The following is a 22,657-nucleotide window of genomic DNA, read 5'->3' on the forward strand; positions in this document are numbered from 1 at the left end:
GGTAAAATGAGAACTCAAGAATGTTGGGGGCAACATGCTGATACTCTAAACTGCTTAGAGGGTGCTGTAAAGCACTAGGAAGTGGGATTTAAGTCTAAGTGCTTTTGCTATAGCTAAAAAGATTATGGAAGAAAAAAATATTATTGCTTACTTTTTTCCTCAGCATAATTTTAGGAATGATCAACAGCAGGAGAGTTTTGGGGGAAAGATATAAAATACAAACAGTAGAATGCCTTGTAATGATTGGATCAGGTAGATTCAGTTTTAGTCCCTACTTGAATCCAGAAATTCATGCAAAGATTTGAACCAGTCACTCTGTGCTCAATCTATTTCACAGTACTGCTATGAGGATGAATCGAGAACAGACCTTTCTCTGTCCATTGAAAAGATGGGGTATACAGTAAATGCATTATATAGAGAGAGGGAGATATAGCAAAAATAAATAAATAAATATAAAAATAAGAGACAAATCTTGAGCAAAGTCCAGTAGAAAATAAGACTTTACAGATCAATAATGTACTGTATTTAACCTGAACGAAATTGTAGCAACACCTCTTTAAGTAGAATTAGGTTCAACTTACGATGTTCCCACACAACTATTTTATAGAAATTCTGACCATACATCAATTGGTGCATCCCTCCAAAGGAACCTTGAAGTGTTCTTTCACTGACTGCTTGAAAGAAGCAATCGTCCATATGCACATTGAACAGACCCTAGATCAGGGGTGTCAAACTGTCAGCCCACAGGCTGGACGTGTCACCAGGAAAGCACGCCCACCCCATTGCCGGCAATGGTGAAAAAGCTCCGATACATTGCACGACATCATGTGACATCTTGAGTTTGACATGTCTGCCCTAGTTGCAGTTATACATGTAAATATGGTCTAGTAACGTCTGTAATACATGTACACTCTATACATGCCCACACATAAATATCAGAGAAATACTGATTCAGCATAGAAGACATGAGGTACACAATTTTATAGCAAGACTGCTCATGTATACACATGTGGAGAGAGGTAAGAGAAGGGTTGGAAGGTGCCATGCAAAATGAAAAAACAAAAACCCTCTGTAACAATATCCAAAGAGGTGCTTCATATCCCATCTTTTGTGAAACATCTCTTTCAAAGTATTTGGATGTATGCATATGATGTTTTGCAAATCAGATGATTGGTCTTATAAAAAAACTTCAATTGCAAAATTCCATATTTTTTTTAGGTAAAAGCTCTTGGATTTTCTTCTAGGTGATCTGCAGTTTCATATGCATGGAATGTACATCAGCAAGACCAGCTGGTACCCAAAACCTTTTTTCCCCAGCTGAGAAATAGAGGTATTTTGGAATTATAAAGACATGACCTGGGTATTTGTAGTATGATAAAGTCAAGATTAATGTGTGTGCTTTAATTATTATGTTAGACATACCATATTGAGAATATAGAATAGATAAAACCAAGGCTGTGACCCAAAACACTTTTGTGGTTCTCAACAGAAGAAGCATTTTATAGAAGAGAAATAATAGCTAAGCACAAATGGCTAAATTACTGTGAGATATTAGAATTTTATCAGGGGGAATACCAAACAAAAATAAGATATTACACTTTGTTGTAATGTGAGAGATACTATATAAAATGATGCACCACTGGCATATGATACCAGATAAATTGTGTAGAATGTATAAAGCACTTCAAATTTATGTTGGAAAGGCCAACAATAAGAAGGGACATTTTATCATGTGTGATAGGCATCCTGACTAAGAAGTTCTGGGAGTTGAAGTCCACACATTTTAAAGTAGCTGAGTTAAATTTAAATTTACCAACCAAGAATTAAAGGGAGACTAGTATAGCTATTTCAAGCTACCGTATTTAGCTCTCATCAGCAGAAGTGGAAGCAGTATGCTCCATCCCATAGTTGGGTAGACCAGGTTGCTCTGATAGACCAGTTTCATTGAAAAACACCTAAAGTAGCTGAGGTTCAGAAACACTGGTGTAGACAAAGATGGAAAGATTAGGCAATAGGTAAAATGGATGAATAATGGTTGGTGAACTTTCTGACATGGCCAAGTTAACTTCTTCAGTCAGAGAAAAGACAATATATATGTGTGTGTTGCAGACAGAAAAACCTCTATGGATATTTTTTTTTTTTTGCATAAAAAAGCCGGGGAAATGTTTAGGGTTTTGATGAGTAGACAGGATACTTTACAGAAAGAAGAGAGTCATACTGTAACTTCAAATAAAGAGGTATAACTGTAAAGAAGTCTGGAAGCACTTCCTTTTTTCTTTTACTTTCTTTTTTGCACTTTTAACTTTCTCTTTGATTTCTTTTTTTTTAAAATTTTATATTACTTTATATTAGTCATTTTCATTTTTGAAACTTTTAATAAAGTTATTTTTTAAAAATGAAAACACATTATTTTTGCATAGTAATGTGGCACATAATGAGGGTCAAAAATATTTATGTCCTGCTAGTTCAATCTACTATTCTAGGACTGTAGTGTAGACAAAAGAGAAAACCAGATCAGTATTTTATTGATATTCTTCTCTTTGAATTTATAGTGAATGGATACAAATTTGGTTGTGACTCTAAATTATGTTCTGATCCCTATGTATTATTTCTGTGACTTGTTTTTATTTCTAAACATTTTAAGCCCTCTCTCAGCAGCTCTGAAGCTCTCAATTTTTCCAAATGTATTTCCTCTTTCCATTCTCTCCCTCCCTCCAGTTCTTACTGATCTTGGGGCTTTCCATGTATTCAAAAATAGGCAATAGCCTCTGCATTTCATCTTCAGTGTGTTGCATTTACCACTGATTTCCCTGCCACCCACAAATTTCTTTACTTACATTTGCTTGTTTAAATAAAAGTACTGTTTTGTAACCTGGTGTATGAGGGCTAAAGAAAAGGGCCTTCTCAGCGGTGGCCCATTCTTTATGGAATATCATTTTCCCTGAGGTATAGTTGGCTCACACCCTGTTGCTTTTCCAAAAGACCCTTAAAATCTAGTTTTGTCAGCATGCCTGAGTACCAGGAAAGGATCTGAGTACTGATCAAAAGACTAATTTGTGTTGTTGCTGCCAAGAGGTAGGGGGGTGGAGGGGTGGGGAAGAGATGGGATGGGTTTTTATTATATGGTGGTTTTTTTTTTTAAAAAATTAAACTCCCCAAACTCACCTGCACAAGTTGGGCACTTATATAAATTTCTTTAATAATGAAAAATAAGAAATCTGCTGTGATGCACCATGTCTTGAATACAAAATCCCTTACTCCCTGTACTATTGAATTTAAGAAAGGTAATGTGTAAACAAAGAGAGAGCATGTGTGAATCACCTATTCCTTTCTATATCATTTAGTTCTAGTGAAATATACTCCTGTATTGCAAAATTTTGAAATCGGGTTGTGCATATTAATTATGCATTGCTTTATAATAACAGGAAGGGACGTGGTGGTTCAGTGGGTTGGGATGCTGAGCTTGTCGATCAGAAGGTCGGCAGTTTGGCGGGTTGAATCCCGAGTGCTGCGTAACAGAGTGAGCACCTGTTACTCGTCCCAGCTTCTGCCAACCTAGCAGTTCGAAAGCACGTAAAAAATGCAAGTAGAAAAATAGGGACCACTACGGTGGGAAGGTAACAGCGTTCCGTGCGCCTTTGGCACCTAGTCATGCCGGCCACATGACCACAGACACGTCCTCGGACAAGCGCTGGCTCTTCGGCTTTGAAACGGAGATGAGCACCGGCCCCTAGAGTCAGAAATGACTAGCATGCATGTGCGGGGGAACCTTTACCTTTACCTTTATAATAATAATATTGGACAATTCAAAATTTGAAACACAGACTTTTCTGTTTAGATATTATTGTTGATAATGATGATTAAAATTTCAGAGGCCTGTTACTTGCATTACTGGCTTTCTATCAGAAGACCACAGAATATATTTTAGATACATCAGATGTTGTAAGTAGCCTGCAGTAATGTAGAGCAGCCTGTAGGGAAAATTTAACAGTCTGATGATCAGCTTCATCGGGTTATATACATATATATATATATATATATATTAGGAATTACAATTCCCTGAGTCCTTCAGGAGAAGGGCGGTATATAAATAAAATTATTATTATTATTATTATTATTATTATTATTATTATTATTATTATTATTATTATTATTATTATTATTATTGGAAGGCTGCTTTACTGGGCGAGGATGGAATAATGACCTTTTTTTTTCTAGTCAAATTTTATTATGCAGAATGGTAAATTAATCAGGTCCAAGTAAGCTACTTGTGGACTGAAAGATACTGAAGCTCATCATGGAGACCTTTCCTTGCTACCACAGTGATTTCTGGAGTAACCAAAAGGAGAAAAAACAAACAAGGATGCAACACTCCTAACCTACTAATGTGAAGAGTTTTGGCCATTATGTCACAGATAAATGATTCAGTAACACTAGAAATGTTACATGAAACAGTCACAAGGATAATGCAACAGTTTCCACTGCAGGTTCACTGAAAGCCCCAAAGGCACTTGCTTTCTTGAAGAACTCTCTCCCAGCCCCACCATCCTTAACAATAGCTTGGGTAAAAGTATCACTCAGAGTTCTGAAAATGGGAGTTCTGCATTTCCCTGTGTATCAACAGAGCAAAACTATTCTGTGTGTAATGGCTCAGCCAGTCTCAGTTCAGAGCCCAGGTAAGAGCTGAGAGATAAGGACAGCACTACACACCATTACATACAGTGAGGGTCTCTCCCTGTGTGCATGTGTGTGCTGGGGGGGGGGGGGAGGAAGAATGTTGTCACTCCATTTTTTATTGAAATCTGCTTGTTCTGCCATTTAACTGCATCAGCAGATTTCCCTGTAGCTTCCCCACAATGCATCAGGAGAAGCATATGCACCAGTGGGAATCGGGGATCAGAAACATCAACAAGATGCATTTATGTTCATGGTGTATGTCAGGAGGGTGGTGGTGGTGGTGGGGAAGACAAATCCTGATGTAACCTAGCAACAGACTACAGCCTGTGGACAATGCCTATTGCTGAGGCAGCCTCCTCATCAGAGCAGCCATCTTTTGCATGTAACTTAAGAGAGATATTTCATCATTTTCCCAGTCATTTCCAGATGTTAACACGGACACCGGATTCTGCCAGCACAGCAGCTTCTAGCCTCTCCAGTTCTTTCCTCTGCAGTGCCCTTCTCTTACCAGTTTCCGGGACTCGGCAGAGAAAAATCTGCTTTGTGGCTTTCATCTTTCATTTTCTAGGTTGCCTGTGCAAACGACTTTGCCTCCCCCTCCCTTTCTTTCCAGCGGTGTGGCCAATTGTGGGCTTCCAAACACAAACCAACGCACAGGGTTACAGCCAAATGCAACTCGGCATATATTTTTTTTTTTGCCGGAAAGTCATCATTCAAGAATCTTATCTCTTGCCATTTCTTTCACACCAAATCAGAACGATGAAACCGAATGGCCTCCAAATTCACCTTTCCCTAATTTCCTTCCCTCTTCCGACGCCGATTTCTCGACACGCGTCCTTGGAAACAGATTTTCGGAGCATACAAACGTTAAAGTACCGGGGGGGGGGAAGAGAGAGAGAGAGAGAGAGAGAGAGAGAGAGAGAGAGAGAGAGAGAGAGAGAGAGAGAGAGAGAGAGAGAGAGAGAGAGAGAGAGAGAGAGAGGCTATCTATCAGAGAAGTCAAGCGGCGAGAGAGAGAGAAGGGGGGAGTCTCGGGACATCCTGCACCATTTCATCATACGGTATCCTGGTTCAGAAGAAACATCCTCGCTTCTCTTCCCGGCATTCATTTTTGGGGTAGGGTGAGAGAAGCGTGTTAGAGGCAGGGACAACCTCTGGGCTCTGAGTTAAGTACACACGAGCCTAGAGGCGGCTTTTCCTATTTTTAAATTAGACATTCTCCATATCCCATAAACTCCAAATTCGTAAAACTCCGCCTGCCTGCTTTTTTCCTCTCCCTCCCTGCCCAGAAATTCGGCGCATCGTTTTTTTTTTTTTAGGTGGCTTGGCGATTCTCCTTTATTAAGCGGCCGGCTGCCGTTCCTGCGGCTGGATTAAGGCTAGGACAGGCAGCGGGGACCCGGACCGGGGCGCGCGCGCTTTTGGGGTTGTGGGTACTCACGGCGCCCCCGGTGCGCCTCGCCCCGCCGGTGACTCCCGCGCGGAGACCGCGTCGATTCCTCGCCGAGCCCTCCCGTCAAATCTCACGAACCCAGCCGAAGCCCGCCGGAAGAAATTCAGCGGCTCGCCAGCAAATGGCAAGGCGGGAAAGAGCCAAGGAGGCGAGGGAAGGCGGGGTAGAGGCAAGTGAACCGCCCTCCCGGGGGAAGGGAAAAAGGAAAGGGAAAGGAAGGGGAGGGGAGGGCGCGGAAGGAGGGGAAGGGACGAGGAGGCCGCTTGGTTGGGGGCGCCCTCTTTTGGCGCCCCCAAAGGGCTGAGGCGAATGGCTTTCAACAGGCGAAGGTCGCCTTCCCTTCGAAGGACTGGGACGGGAAGGTTTCAATTTGGAGGGAGGCTAATGAAGCCCATTAGTCTCCCGCTGCCTAATCGCAAAAGCCCCCTCCAAGGCCTGGAGACGAAAGCATGTGAAGAACGGCTGCGGGACGTGGCTTTGGCTAGTCCAGGGGTCGGCAACCTTGGCTCTTTTATGACTCGCGGACTTCAACTCCCAGAATTCCTGAGCCAGCTATGCTGGCTCAGGAATTCTGGGAGTTGAAGTCCGCGAGTCATAAAAGAGCCAAGGTTGCCGACCCCTGGGCTAGTCTAAAGAAAAGAAGAAATAGGGGTGGGGGGGGGGTGTGACATGATAGCAGTGTTCCAGCATTTGAGAGGCTGCCACAAAGAAGAGGGGTTGAAATTATTCTCCAAAACGCCAGAGGGCAAGACAAGAAACAATGATTGGAAACCGATCAAAGAGAGAAGCAACCTGGAATTAAGGAGAAACTTCCTGGCAGTGAGGACAATTAACCAGTGGAACAGCTTGCCTCCAGAAATCCTGGGCACTCCATCGCTGGAGGTTTTTAAGAAGAGACTGGAGAACAACTTGTCTGAAATGATACAAGTTCTCCTGCTTGAGGGGGGTGGGAAAGCTGGACTAGAAGACCCCCCCCCTTCCAGATTCTATTCTATTCTATTCTATTCTATTCTATTCTATTCTATTCTATTCTATTCTATTCTATTCTATTCTATTCTATTCTATTCTATTCTATTCTATTCTATTCTATTCTATTCTATTCTATTCTCCCCTCACTGCAGGCAGGGCAGGGTGAAAGGAAGGTGAGACACTATAGCAAAAGTTGTGTGAAGGAAGCCTCGGTGTATTGCGAGGGGTTTGGGTTTGTTTGTGGGACCGTCACTTTTGGAAAATAAACTTCATTTTATCCGAACCTGCCTTGGGAATCTTTTTTCCATGATCAGCTCTTTCTGTGTGTCTGTTCATATGTGTGTGTGTGTGTGTGTGTGTGTATCTGTGTAACAGAAGTGAATGGCAGGTCCGCCTTTGAAATGCTGTTCTAAGGGCTTCCTGTAATACCAGCAGATTAGTACTTAAGGATCTTTGCTCTGTAATTTGTGAAGAATTTCAGAAAACTGGCATGTCTCCAAGCAAAGAGGTCTTTGTCCTGCTGATCGAAATACACTGTGTAGCAATAGTCCTTCCCATCTTACAGAACTGATCAGAAAAAAAAATTGGTTAGAAATGGAAGAAATCATTGTATGAAACCTATAAAAACCCACTAATTCATAAAGTTTCATTCCCAAATAGTTTAGCTATCCAGAATCTGAACTGTGATCCCTGGCAATAGAACATTTTGTATCATTGCAGACATCATTTGACTCATTTCTGGTTGCGAAATAAAGATCAGAAGGACAGTTCAAAAAGGGAAATTATTTTAAACTATGCTTTGAAAACCATGCAGTAAAACTGAAAGTAAAAACTATTTTAATAACATTGCTGAAGTAGGAATTTCTTAGTCATTTTTTTAACAGAAGCAATAATAGTTGGTTAAAAAAAGGAACATTCCAAAATATCTAAAGCAGGGGTGTCAAACTCAATTTCATTGAGGGCCGTATCAGCATTGAGGTTGCCCTCAAGGGGCCGGGTGGGCGTGGCCTACTGGGTGGGCGTGGCCAGCTCTACATCATTGGCATCAAGAGTGCCTATGGGGGCCTGGGCAGGAGTGGGGACAGATCTGAGGGTCTCTGGCAGGAGGAGGGTCTCTGGGGGCTGTTCCCTCACTGTTTCCAGGATGGCTTCGCGGGCCACATGAAACCACTTCGCGGGCCGGATCCGGCCCCCGGGCCTTGTGTTTGACATGTCTGATCTAAAGGAAAAAAAAACAGGACTAGGGTTGACATGATAGCAGTATTCCAGTACTTGAGGGGCTGCCACAAAGAAGAGGGGGAGTCAACTTATTTTTCAAAGCACCAGAGGGCAAGACAAGAAACAATGGATGCAAACTATTCAAGAAGAGAAGCAATTTAACCTGGAATCAAGGACTAATTTCCTAACTGTGAGAACAACTTAACGTGGAACAACTTGCATTCAGAAGTTGTGGATGCTTCATTACTGGAGATTTTTAAGAAAAGACTGGACAGCCACCCGACTGAAATGGTTTAGTGCAGGGGTGTCAAACTGCAGGCCCGAGGGCCAGTTGCATCATGCAGAGGTTGCACCCACCTCAGCTTTGGCAATGCGAAAAAAGTTGCAATACGTCGCGACCATGTGACACGGCGAGTTTATTTATTTATTTATTTAATTAAATTTCTATACTGCTCTATTCCCGAAGGACTCAGGGCGGTTTACAGGGCAGCATAAAATACAATATAAAAGATAATATAAATTAAAATAAATTAAATTAATTAAGCCCAACAATTAAAACAATGTTAAAAAGCTAAAACCCCTTCAGTCCAGGCCAGATAGATCGAAAAGCCAGGTTTTCAGGTCCCAGCAAAATGAACGCAGATCGGGGGCGCTCCGGAGTTTGACTCTTGTGGTTTAGTGTCTCCTACTTGAGCAGAGGGTTGGACTAAGAAGACCTCCAAGGTCGCTTCCAGCTCTATTCTGAACTGATGGTCAGACACTGAATGAGATGCAGGAAAGGTTCTGGATAGGAAATGTACCGGGGTCCATTTAGTTGAAGAAATACCACGGTTTTAAGATATACTCAGGGTGGGATGAAAAGTACGTATTTGAAGAATGTATATTCTTTGAGTAGGTTTAGATGGGAAATATATTGCCTTGCCTTCTGTGAAGCAGAATACAATATAACCAATGGAATAGCTTGCCTTCAGAAGTTGTGAGTGCTCGATCACTGAAGGCTTTCAAAAAGAGACTGGACAACCATTTGTCTGAAATAATACAGGGTCTCCTGCTTGAATAGGGGATTGGACTAGAAGACCTCCAAGGGTTAGGCAACCTCGGTTCTTTTATGACTCATGGACTTCAACTCCCAGAATTCCTGAGCCAGCCAAGCTGGCTCAGGAATTCTGGGAGTTGAAGTCCATGAGTCATAAAAGAACCGAGGTTGCCTAACCCTGGTCCATTCCATTCCATTCCATTCCATTCCATTCCATTCCATTCCATTCCATTCCATTCTATTCTATTCTATTCTATTCTATTCTATTCTATTCTATTCTATTCTATTCTATTCTATTCTATTCTTCCTGTTACCTCCATAAGATGCTCTTTGGGCCATGGATCTGAAAAGACTTGGGATGCCTTCCCCCAAATAAGTAGCTAAATCCTATATTATTGCTATAGAGCTGTCTGGGGACTTGATGGCCTTGGCCTTTTAACTGCCATCATTACAAATGGACCCATATTATAGGAAAGACCATTTCACTTAAAATATCATTGTGAATTTTACTGTTCTATTATTTTTACCTTTTGTGCATAAATGCTCACACCCTTCTAGATATTCGCCCTGCTTTCGTAATAATTGATCTATGACTGTAATGAAACTGCTATAATACTACTTTTTAGCATGGGATGAAGGAATGAAATAGCCCTGTTGTGCCTTAGGAAGGATGGAACCCAGAAAGCAGTGGCATCTTCAAAAGGACTTCTTTGCCGCTCTTGATGGCTCATGACAGGGAAGGGATGGTTACTGAGATAATCAGGCCTTAAGTGATTAGAACTTATTAAACTTCAAATGCCAATGCCTTAAATTGTGCCCTGTGATTATGGTTTCTACTTGGTATTTCACAGATCTCCACGAACGTTTCCTGCTGTAATGACTTCCTCTGAGTATCACTAGAAGCAAGCTTGTGAAATTTTACTTGGAATATTTGAAAACCTTATTTTTTTTTTGTTTACGGAAGAGCAACGTGGATTTGATCTATGGTCTACAATGATCATAATCTGAATAATCCACCTTCCTGGGTGCCTTCCTAGAAATTGAATGTTTTTTTCAGTGTACTCATGGATCGTAGACCATTTTTAAATATGTCAAATGTCACTTTGTAACATTTCAGATTTTTTCTTCAGGTGATTGCAGAGAAAAGCAGTTTGCATTGTTACAATGTCAATAGAGGCTGGGGGGAATTTAAAAAGAAAGTTACAACTGATTAAGGTTTTCTTTCTGATAGTTTTTAAGTAACCTGGAGTGGCTGCATGGAAAGGACAAAGGTAAAATCAGGACAAAATGAGTGTGACACACTATTGCACAAGCTCAGTTTCAGTTCAGGAATTGGTTGATTAAGCAGTGCCCCTGTTCCATAGCCCTGGTATGTCTCTGCTAGCAAATTTAATTTGAATGCTACTAGAAGATCCTTACATATTAATAGTTTGCGAAACTTTGTGATTGAATGAAGAGATGATGGATATCACAAGATTCTCCCATTTGTTTTATTTTTATCAGCTGAATATATATGTGTGTTTCTGATTCTGCCTGGGATTATTGGAAATCAGGAAAAATGTTATTTTCCACTCATTATTGTGGCTCTAAAGATCTTGTGAGGGTTTCGTTTTTCTAATGGAAGAAGTGCTTGCCTCACCATCTACAGCAGGGGTGTCAAACTCAATTTCATTGAGGGCCGCATCAGCACTGCGGTTGCCCTCAGGGGGCCGGGTGGGTATGGCCAGGGTGGGCGTGGCCTACTGGGTGGGCATGGTTAGAGTGCATATGGCCTACTGGGTGGGCATGGCCAGCTCTACATCGTTGGCATCAAGGGTGCTTATGGGGTCCTGGGCAGGAGTGGGACAGATATGAGGGTCTCTGGCAGAAGGAGGGTCTCTGGGCCAGGGCCAAGGCAGTGGGGGCCGTTCCCTCACTGTTTACAGGATGGCTTCGCAGGCCACATGAAACCACTTCGCGGGCCGGATCCGGCCCCCGGGCCTTGTGTTTGACATGTCTGATCTACAGGATTTTGTCTTTCAATTTCTTGTTCCTGAAATATATCTATTTCTGTATGCACTGATCATAATTCATCCCTCAGTTCCCAAATCTAAGTTAAGCAATAAGCAAGCATGGTCACAGCTGTTGAGAAACAGGACGATTGATACTGCTATTATCTCAGCATTACAGATAACAGGGCTTTTAAATTCAATACCTCTTTTTGCACTTCCTGTTTGGTGAGCTGAAAGAAGAAAGCAAATCAACAATATCTGGCTTATGGTATTCTTTTCATTTCACGATCAACAAAAAACGATTTTATTTTAGGGGGAATTGGCATGGGTATGTCAGAAACGTCGAATATCTTGAAGCAACTGGCACGCCAGAAGCCAGGAAAGTAATTATTGCTGCTTTAATTATACTTGATTACAACTGCCATCTACTTATAAACACTGCAGAGTATGTGTGTCTCCTTAATAAACTTTGTGTTGCCTGTTTAACTCAAAACTGCTTGCACAGGCCTTCTGCTCCACAGTTTTCCTTAAGTATTCTGAAGGAGATTTCTTTTTTTAATTTCTTAGATTATTTTTTTCATAATTAAAACAATCTTTGCACATGAAGTAATATGTTTTTATTTAGGAAGTTTATTTTATTATGTATTTGAAAATATTTCATATACACGTAGTCCTCAAGTTAAGACCACAACTGAGCCCCAAATCTATGTGGCTAAGCGAAATCTTTGTTAAGTGAGTTTGCCCCATTTTATGACCTTTCTTGCCCCAGTTGTTGAGTGAATCATTGCATTTATTAAGTTAGTATGGCAGGACACTGCAACCGTCATAAATATGAGTCAATTACCAAGCGTATGAATTTTGATCATGTGACCATGGGGATGCTACAACAGTCATAAGTGCGAAAAACTGCCTTGTCACTTTTTTAATTGCCGTTGTAACTTTGAATGGTCACTAAATGAACTGTTGCAAGTTGAGGACTACTCACTTGTTTAATAAAGTATTTTATCGTTTCACTTTAAACTTCAAAACATCCTACCTTTCTATTGATACCATGATCCTATTCTATGATTCTATTCAGTGGATCATAGAACGTTAGGTAAAGGTAAAGGTTCCCCCGCACATGCGTGCTAGTCATTTCCGACTCTAGGGGCCGGTGCTCATCTCCGTTTCAAAGCCGAAGAGCCAGCGCTTGTCCGAGGATGTCTCCGTGGTCATGTGGCTGGCATGACTAGATGCCAAAGGCGCACGGAACGCTGTTACCTTCCCACCGGAGTGGTCCCTATTTTAATACTTGCATTTTTACGTGCTTTCGAACTGCTAGGTGGGCAGAAGCTGGGACGAGTAACAGGCGCTCACTCTGTTATGCGGCACTCGGGATTTGACCCGCCAAACTGCCGACCTTCTGATCAACAAGCTCAGCGTCCTAACCCACTGAGCCACCACATCCCTATAGAACGTTAGGATTGGACAACAGGGACTTTTATGTTCTCTGCAGCATCTCCTCATCATGAAGTTGTGGCAGGCAAACTGGAACCACTGAAAGCTCTGAGCAATCTTCCTCACTTTTTTTGCAGACAGGGTTGATTGCCAAAGATTCACCTTGATTTGGGACAGGAAACAGCTTGTTCTGTACATACAAATTCTTTTCAGCTTTTGCATCAAGTGCATAGAGAGAGATGAGGCTACTATATTTTGGCTTGATTCTTGCAACCTCCCTTCTTCTCCTGGATTTCTTTATGGGTTTAATTTTTAATCAATCATGGTTGTATGTTGTCAGAGAAGGACATTGTTTTGCAGTGGTGCCCCAGTCCTTCCTGTTGGGGTGTGTCAAAAGGTGGTGTTAAGGAATGTGCAACACCTAGATAATTGAACTGTGGTGAGCCCCATGTTATTTAACATAGACATGGGACTACTGGAACAATCATTTAGAGTTTTAGAATGAGTTGCTGTCAATATGTGTGTGACACTTAGGTTTAAAACTCTTTAATCTAATTCCAAGGACACAACATCTTTAAGTTTTGTTTAAACAGGGATTGGTTGGACAATTAATTTTCATGAGACACAGTTACTATTGTAAAGAGCAAACTAGAGCCAGAGATGAAGCCCATGTTAGATGGATTTGCAGTCTCTGAGATACAACAGGTTCATAGTGTGGCAGTATGAACTGCGGCCATCATTAGATTTGCAGGTGGAAACTCTGGTAACTGCTTACACATCTAAACAAAAACACCAGTTGCAATATTGAGCCATTCAAACTTAATTATCCTTCTTGTAGTTACCTCCCATCTTGACTCCAGCCCTGGCCTTTAGAAATTGTCCTCTAAAAGTTTCAGGAAATTAAAGTTGATACAAAATGCACTGGACAGGCTGATAATTGTTGCAGGGTACAAGGCTTACTGTACATGATGCTTGAACTGAAAAACCTGCGGTAATTACCAGTTGCATACAGAAGATAATTTAAGGTGCTGAACTTGACTTTTAAAGTAGTCAGTGGCATTGGGTGTGACTGACTGAGGATCCACATGTCCCATTTCATATCTGCCCAGTAACTTAGATCACCAAAACAGGTCCTCTGAACATGTTTCTACTGCCAGAAGCGTGTCTGTCCAATACACTGGAAAGAGATTTTTATGAAATGGCCTCCAGGCTGCACTATCCACTCCTTAGCAAAGTGCAGTTGGTTTCACTCTCCCAGCATTTAGGAAAATTATAAAAGCCCATTTCTTTGCCAGTTATTTTGATTCTCATGATACAGCACTGACTTCAATTTTGCTTGATTTTAATAGTAGGAATAATTTTATAATCTGTATTTTTAATTACTATAAACTCCACTGTCTGCATAGGTAGGAGGGCTATACCTTCAACGAATGAATGTTTTTTAAAAATTGTAGTTTGCTTGCAGTTAATATAACTATCCTGCAAGTGGCAGTATAAGACTATTTTTATACAGCTTTTATAGCTTCTGCAGGATAGATAAATATTAAATTGGGCTTGACTTTTTTTCCCCTTCAGAAATTTGTACTGCTGGGATAATACTTTTGTGATTCTTTAGCTACATTGTCTAAAATTGCTTTGTCCTTTCTGTTTAGAGTCATTGAAAATGGTACTACATCAAAGTATTCATCCCACCCACCCACGCTCAGCCACACATACCTACATATACACATACATTGGTGTGTACATTTCTGTTTATGTGCTGTGTTTATTTTTTATTAGATAATTTAGAATTATAGAGTTTATATAAACTAATTAGGTTTACACACACACACACACACACACACACACACTCCCAAGGGAGATGGATGGTTAAGAAATGTGAAATATAAATAAATACTGCTAATGACATATATCATGTCAGAAGAAAGATGAAAGATGACTTCATATCTGAAGATGATTAATCATTGTAACTTGAGCATATTCTAATTAAAACAAGAAGCTCGCCCCCCCCAAATCAAATTATTATTGGTCCAAGTAACTAAATTTTGACTATGCTGCCTGAGAACAAATGTCACTGATCAGACTAAATCTGCTACAATCCTTTCTACCTGCCTGATCCACAAAGCCCTTTAATATTCTAAGATCAGATGATTATCTTCATTTCTAATCAGAAATCGTTTGTAAACATTTTGAGTCTGGGGAAAAAATTGCAAAGATTTCACAATGTAACTCTTAGGTTATTTACATTGTATTCAGATTTACTGAACAGCCTCAGTTACACAGATGGAGGAAAATACGAAATGAATCAGCTAAAATAAATTCATATTATTCACATTACTAAGAGATGAGCAATCTTGACTGCTTTTTCCTGACTAAGCATCTTTCAAGTTAATGGTAGGGATAAGCTGATATAACCCCAAGGGCTGCTTGCTCATTATCGCTCTAGGAGGGAATTTCAAAATATCAAGATCTACATGGAAATTAATATGGAGTTAGTTTACCAGCTTAAGAGATATTGCAAAAGTGCTATAAGGAACAGGAAAAATTGAGATAAACCTTCAAATCTCGATGGAATAAGTGAAGTTGTAGAGAAAGCTTTTGAAAAAGTCAATTAATATTCACAGCAAAATCAAGAAGGAAAGGCTAGAGCTATACTCAAAAGACTACATTTATATTTATTCTAGCACATTTCCAAATAACAAATTGGCTTTGTGAATTATAAAGTAGTCCGTTTCATCATGAGCATGACCTGTTCTCCTCAGTGTATTCACATAGCTGCTGAAGATGGGTTAGAAATACAATGCAATACAAGGAATCCTCATTTAGTGACCACAACTAGCACCAGCATTTTTGTTATTAAGCAAAGCTGTGGTTTAGTGAAATGGCAAGTATGCTTAAGGCCTTACTTTAGTTCACCTTTGCTTTACAGACCTGCAAAGGTCATAAATGTGAAGAGTGGACATAAAGTTGCTTTTTCATCACCATTGTAACTGCAAATGTTCACTAAATGAGGCAATCACTAAACAAGGATTATTTGCAATATATATATATATATATATATATATATATATATATATATATATATATATATATATATATATATATATATATATATATATATATATATATATATATATATATATGTTTCAAATGTTAACTATTTAGATTACCTTGCTAGGCCCCAAACATGGGGCAAATCTTTATTTCCTGTTTTCAGCCTATCTTGAAGGCTATCGAACAGGCAGTAGTCACACCGGACAATTCATATATTTTGTGTAAATTACTAACAAAGAATTAAAGGGAAACTGAGATGCATTTCTGACTCATTAGTCGTCCTCAGCCAGCTATACCCTTCTGAGATTCGAACCAGGGCTGATTGTATATGAGGCAGTGTTATTTGCCTCTAAGCCACAAGGTCTCTCTCGCTCTGTTAGCTTTTTTTCTGCAAGGGAAGATTATATATATATATGGATCCTTGGTTTTTCGGGTTTTTCCCCGCGTAGAACTAAAGGTGTGGGCGCAACGTTTCGACGGAGTCCCATCCGTCATCATCAGGCTTTAGCTTCCTTCTTCTGGGAGAAGCATGTGGCTGTTAGTTCCTCTTTTTTTATATATATATATATAATTTATTTTAATTCCATTTATATCAGGGCGGCTTACAAGCTTAGCAGTAGCCTTCATTCTATGTATATGCCTGCTTATTAGGGCTTTCACACACACCCCAGCGGCATTATTACAAAGTCAGCTTTGTAATTATATATATATATATAATTACATATATATATATATATATATATATATATATATATATATATATATATATATATATATATATAAAAAATTAAAATTTTTAACATAACATAAATCCTTGTAAAACAGCATGTTGTCTGGGTAGCATCTATAAGACAATCCTTAACAATTACTTTCTATAATCTATATTCCATATTTTAATTTCATTTGATTTCCTCTTTCCCCAACGTATCTTTCTTTGCAAAGCGTTAAGTTAAAACAATTTTGTTTGCTTAACAGCAGTTAAATACATAGTTTCAATAATCCTGTGTAACATTTTAGTTGCCTTATCATAAATCCTGTTACCATGTTTATTTCAGCTTATTTCTCCCCCCAAGTTCTAAATATTTTTACAGTTGGTAGATTTCATTCTGTTTTTTTTTCCTACAAACCCTCTCATGCTTTTATATTTCCCAATCAATAGATAAAAAAGTAAAAACAACAACAACAACAAAAGAAAAAAAAAGAAATCTTGGCATCTTGGCATCTGGCATGTATTTATGACAGCTGCAGCACCTCAGAATCACATGAATGCCATCTGCGACCTTCCCAGAAGCTTCTGACAAGCACGTTCAATGGAGGGAGCTGTGTTATTCACTTAACAACTGCAGTGATTCACTTAACGATGGCAAAAAGGGGTTCTGAAATGAGGCAAAGCTCACTTAACAGCCATCATGCTTAGCAACCCTAACATCTTATATTTCCCAAGACATTTATAATAATAACTACATGTGATGCTGCCTTAAGGTCCTGCAAATACTTTGCAGTGACAATTCTTTTTCAAATATGAATCTAATTGGTCTTCCATTCTTATTTGCACTTTTAAGTACAGATCACCTGTGTAGTTAGTCCTTGGTCTGTGGGAACCAAGGTCATTGCTGCCTGAATTTTGGCAGATTGAAGCTTCCATTAGATAGCCCACCAAGGTAGTTAATTGGGGAATGTGATTTATGACATTTTACTGGGGTGGAAAATTCAACTTTGTAACATTGTAACCTTTGGGAAGGAACTTCAGTCTTGGTTTCACTTTTGATCGTGCTGATACTTTGTAGCCAAACAAATATGTTCTTTAAGGAAACCTCTTGCCTTGGAGTTCTGTTTTTCTATTGGAACCATGATATTAAACCAAGACTGAAGTTCCCTCAATCTCAGGACCCATCTTTCTTTTTTTAAAAAGGTGTCAGACAGAGAGTGAGCAAATAGTCAAGGAATGGTGGTGAACAGAAAGAGGTAGCTTCAAGTGAAGTGGCAGATATTGTCTCTGCCATGGTTCTGATAGATGAGACAATATCTCTTTCTGTTCACCACCATTCCTTGACTATTTGCTTATTCTGTCTGACATCTTTTGAAGGATGTTAAATGCAGACTGTTGAATCATGACAACAATACAGCAATGGAGGTGAAGCAATGAGTGAGCGTACAAGAGGTCCTTTGCTTGATCAAAGCCTTTCTCCAAGGGGTTTCTCTGTTACACATTTGTAAATAATAGCTGGACATATGCCCCTTTGCATCTTACACCTTAGTTGCTAGCCATACTGTGCCTAATAGCAGTACTGGCCTTATTTTGACAGTCCAGTGTGTACATAGGTTGAGGTAGGCTTATTTGTGGCACTCTCTTTCCAATCTCTCACAGCCAAAGAGGAAACTCTGGAACAGCAAGGTACCCACCTATACATAAAGAATTTTGTATGTATATACTGTATGTATGCATTTCTTCAGGTGCTATGCTTATAATTATTCTGAACGTGTGATGAAGATGGAGATCTGTGACCCTTTTTCCATCCACTGCACGAATTGTTATGACTAATATATTTTGAGGCATTCCAAGTTATGCATGCAAAACCACAGATCCACACAATTCAATAGGACAGAACTTTAATCAATGAAAAGTTTTGTTTCTGAAGCACTGCATATTTATAATCAATATAATCAACAGGAGATGAATAATGCCTCAAAATAGTTTAATTCTTATGAATTATCCCTGTTCCCTTGCTGTTTTTATTCAATCTCCTTTCTGCTAATTAACCTGCCTGAACCAGCATGGTATTCTTTAAAGGAACTTGACCTTTTATTGAATAAATCATTGATGCATGCACTCTGCAATGCAAGTTTGCTAGCAATCCCCTTGGCAGGAGAAAAATGAAGTCAAAGCCTTTCAGTAATTTGTTTGCAAGAATATTAGTATCATCACTTATTGGCATTAATTATTTCTACCACAGAGAATACATATTAAACAAATGGTACATGTAAATTAGAAATAGTGGGCCTTGTCTTTGGGTTTCCCAGTGAAATGAAAAGGCACAGACAGGGAAAGATAATGATAGGAAATTGTAGACAAGATTGAATATTTATTTATTTTATTTATTTTATTTTAATTCCATTTATATCCCGCCCTTCTCCGAAGACTCAGGGCGGCTTACAAGCTTAGCAGTATATATTGTCCCAGAACCCAAAAGTGCCTGTAGCAGTTATAGCAGCTTGGCGTTACTGGGCTTTATCTTTCTTTCATGTTCCTTCTTTATTATATTCAAACCTGCCTCTTAAAATCTAAAGGTGCAGGTGAAGATACTTTCAAAGTGAGGTTGGCTCCTAATGATTACATGAATGCACCCATAAGATGACAACAATATAGAAGTAGGCTACTGGGATATACAGTATATTTGTCTTCCCAGTCTACCTTAGAGCAATAGGATTTCTGGTGGCATTCCATCAAACTTTTAATCAGGTCTGACTTACTTAGTTTTGAGATCAGGGAGCATCAGCTGGATGCTGCTATCTGAGCTTTAAGTGAATAATTGAATTGTCTTTTTGAAGCCAAATGGATTCCCAGGCTGAATGTTCAGGGAGAACAATTTTCTGCATGAAGAGGATACAAGTACATTTCAGTAAATTAAAATGGAAATGGTAAAAACACATGTTTTGACTTGGGTATACTGTTTTTCCCCCTTGATTTTTTTATTGCTATAATATATTTATAAACTTTTTAAAAATGAAAATAAATGCAACACAATATAAAACAGTATAACAAAATACATGAAATCTAAGAAAATATATAAAAAAGAAAAACAAAGGGTCCCCCCACATAGGTTTATATTAAAATAGATATGTAAATGTTGTTTCCATTGTAACGAACAAGTTAAATTGTACTGTTTACCACTGCACCATAGATTTTTAGCACATGATGCTGTTAACTGTCTCTCTGTCTGTCTCACAGTTGCATCTCTGGGCAACAAACATAAGATTAAAAGAATTAACTCACATTGTTGTATACGTGGAGAAAAGGTGGAGAAAAGGGCAAGGAAGATCAACTGTTGTTCAGCACTAGGTGACAATCAACTGCATAGTTTTTCTTTGAAACATCTGATTGGTCTATACCCATTCATTGCCAAGCAGTTGAACAACTTTCAATTTTCACCAAAGAGTTGAAATTGAAGTTTGGTTAACATCTGGCAAAACCTACCTGATAATGAATGATCCAACGAAAAGGGCAGCACCAAGAAGCCAATTACCTGCTTACCAACAACTTCCAACTGGCTAACTAGTGCAATAGCTGATGCAAGCTAACACCTTCTAACTAAAAATAAACTCTTTCCACATGAGCATAAAGGAAATGGCCTAAAATAAACTCTTTCCACATGAGCATAAAGGAAATGGCCTAAACATTAGATGAATAAAAGATTAGCTCCTAACTGATAAGATGATTCTGAAAAATTGCAAAAAATGGAAGACCAACTTGAATGTAGTGTATAGTGATTACAAGAAGGCTTTCAACTCCATGCCACATGACTGGATAATAGGGCCTAAAAATAACAGGAATCAGTAAAAACATCAGAGGTTTTGTGCAAAACTCAATGGTGCAATTTTTAATGTTATTAAACAGGTGACTCATGGGTAATTGTACAAACTACATTATCTGAATTGAATTTAAGCTTAATTTAAATGAAAATCATATTAAATAAAATTTAGATTTTGTCACTTTGGGGATGCTAGCTATTAGACCACTCCTCAGAGGTGAAACATGGCTCAACCCCCCACCTCAACAAAGTTGTGCAACCTTGCAGTCACATCAAGAATAGAATAGAATAACTTTATTGTCGCTTTGAATGTACACTAAGCAGCATACATTAAAATGAAATGTAGAGGGAAAGAATGCATTGAGAAATTCAATCTTGAGATTGTGCTAAATGGTTCCCAGCATTCCATCAATCTGGTACATTCTGGTAACTCTGAAAAAAATTATGAAATACCATGACCTGGCCATCGAAACAGCGCGATTATGGATGAAACGCGTAACAGCGATACCCATTGTCATCTGGGCATTGTCCAAGAACTTTACAAAACACATCAAGAAATTGCAACTTCCTGCAATAACTCCAGCCAAGCTACAAAAAACTGCGCTACTCGGAACATCTTACATTTTAAGGAGATACCTGGTTGATACCTAGGATGCTGGCAGCAGCCCGTATCAACCATTAGTGACAGTCAATTTGAGTGTTCAGTTGACTGAGTTTCATGTCTTATGAATAAAAGTTTAATAATAATAATAATAATAATAATAATAATAATAATAATAATAATAATAATAATGTTTTAAAAATTTCAATCTTATTATCTGACTAAAGTATTTTATTGATAGCATAGAGTTTAGAGGTGCATGGATTGAAAATCTATGGAGAAATTTTGCTGATGTTCCTCCGTTGGTCCTGGGTTGTAATGAACCAAATAGAGGCAGAGTCTATTGAGTTCTTGGTGTGCCCTGAGCTTGCTTGCTTGTTTGCTTGCAGATGTTTCATTATCTGATTAGGTAAAATCATCAATGTTAGTGAGTGTGGGGTTTGTTTTCTGTTTATGTACAGTAGCTTGCCCTGCCAATGTTTGTGGGATTGTGGTTTTCTCTTTGGAAGTTTCTTGATTGGGATATTTTCTGCTGGAAACAATACCAATACCAAAACAATACCATTAAACCCTGAAAACAATATCTGAGCAGAGAACAATAGGCTAATCAAGGAACCATCAAGGAGAAAATAACCTCTGGCAGAACAATCTGTCTTTGTCGTTTCTTCTGACTTATTGTAAATCTTTAGTTATAAATTCTGCTGGTGCTTGTTACACCAACACAGACATACTTTTCAATAGTTATTATGCTTAAAGAGCACAAACTTTATGATGAATAAATGATGAGAACGGCAGTGCACAGTGGATAGTCGGTGTTTAAATATTTAAAAAAAAGCCTAAATAATGCATTGCTTTTTTGGCTCCAAACTGCTCTTTGTTCAGGCCAAATATTGACTAGTCCTCGACTTATGCCCACATTTGAGTCCAACATTTTTGTTGTTAAGACATTTGTTAAATGAGCTTTGCCCCATTTTATGACCTTTCTTGCCACAGTTGTTAAGTGAATCACTGCAGTTGATAAATTAGTAACCTGGTTGCTAAGTGAATCTGGCTTCCCCATTGACTTTGCTTGTCAGAGGGTCGCAAAAGGTGATCGTGTGACCTTTCGACACAGCAACAGTCATCAATATGAACGAGTTGCCAAGCGTCAGGCATTTTGGCCATGGGGATGCTGCAAAGGTTGTATCTGTGAAACACAGTCAGAAGTCACTTTTTTCAGTGCTGTTGTAACTTTGAACAATCACTTTGAACCATTGTAAGTTGAGGACAACCTGTACAACTCCAACCTTTTGCATCCCTGTTTGTGAAGGCAAACAGTGAGAGTTTCACTGGAGACAAACTCCTTTCAGTCCATAGAAATAAACCTTCAAACCTCTGAGTACATTTCTGCTAGTTTGTTCCAGCTTAGGCCTCCACTGGCTTATTGAGAGGTAGTGGAGCTTTTTCCTTCTTCATTCCATTTAAGTACATTGTCTCATTAAATCAGATATCCTCAGCACTTGAAACCTTTCATATTGATCCTATTGACTGAATTTTATGTCAAGACTTTCTTTTATTTAAAACAAAAAATGTTATTTCTCAATTCCTTTCCTGGATAGGAAGGGAAGAAGAAGGGAGGCAGGCAGAGAGGGAGGGAGGGAGGGAGGGAGGGAGGGAGGAAGGAAGGAAGGAAGGAAGGAAGGAAGGAAGGAA

At 39.2% G+C, this 22,657-nt stretch overlaps 1 protein-coding gene across 1 annotated transcript in view; it reads right to left on the reverse strand.

Moving 5' to 3' along the window:
* The window catches only part of SFXN1 (sideroflexin 1), a 33,186-nt gene extending 27,005 nt beyond the window's left edge, over positions 1-6,181 (reverse strand). Inside the window, exon 1 of the mRNA XM_083351637.1 lies at positions 6,119-6,181. The gene's annotated coding sequence lies outside the window, so the exon portion shown is untranslated. The remainder of the gene's footprint in view (positions 1-6,118) is intronic.
* Between the last annotated feature and the right edge of the window lie 16,476 nt (positions 6,182-22,657).

This window comes from Vipera ursinii (assembly GCF_947247035.1).
Source record: "Vipera ursinii genome assembly, chromosome: 2".
Lineage (NCBI taxonomy): Eukaryota > Metazoa > Chordata > Lepidosauria > Squamata > Viperidae > Vipera > Vipera ursinii.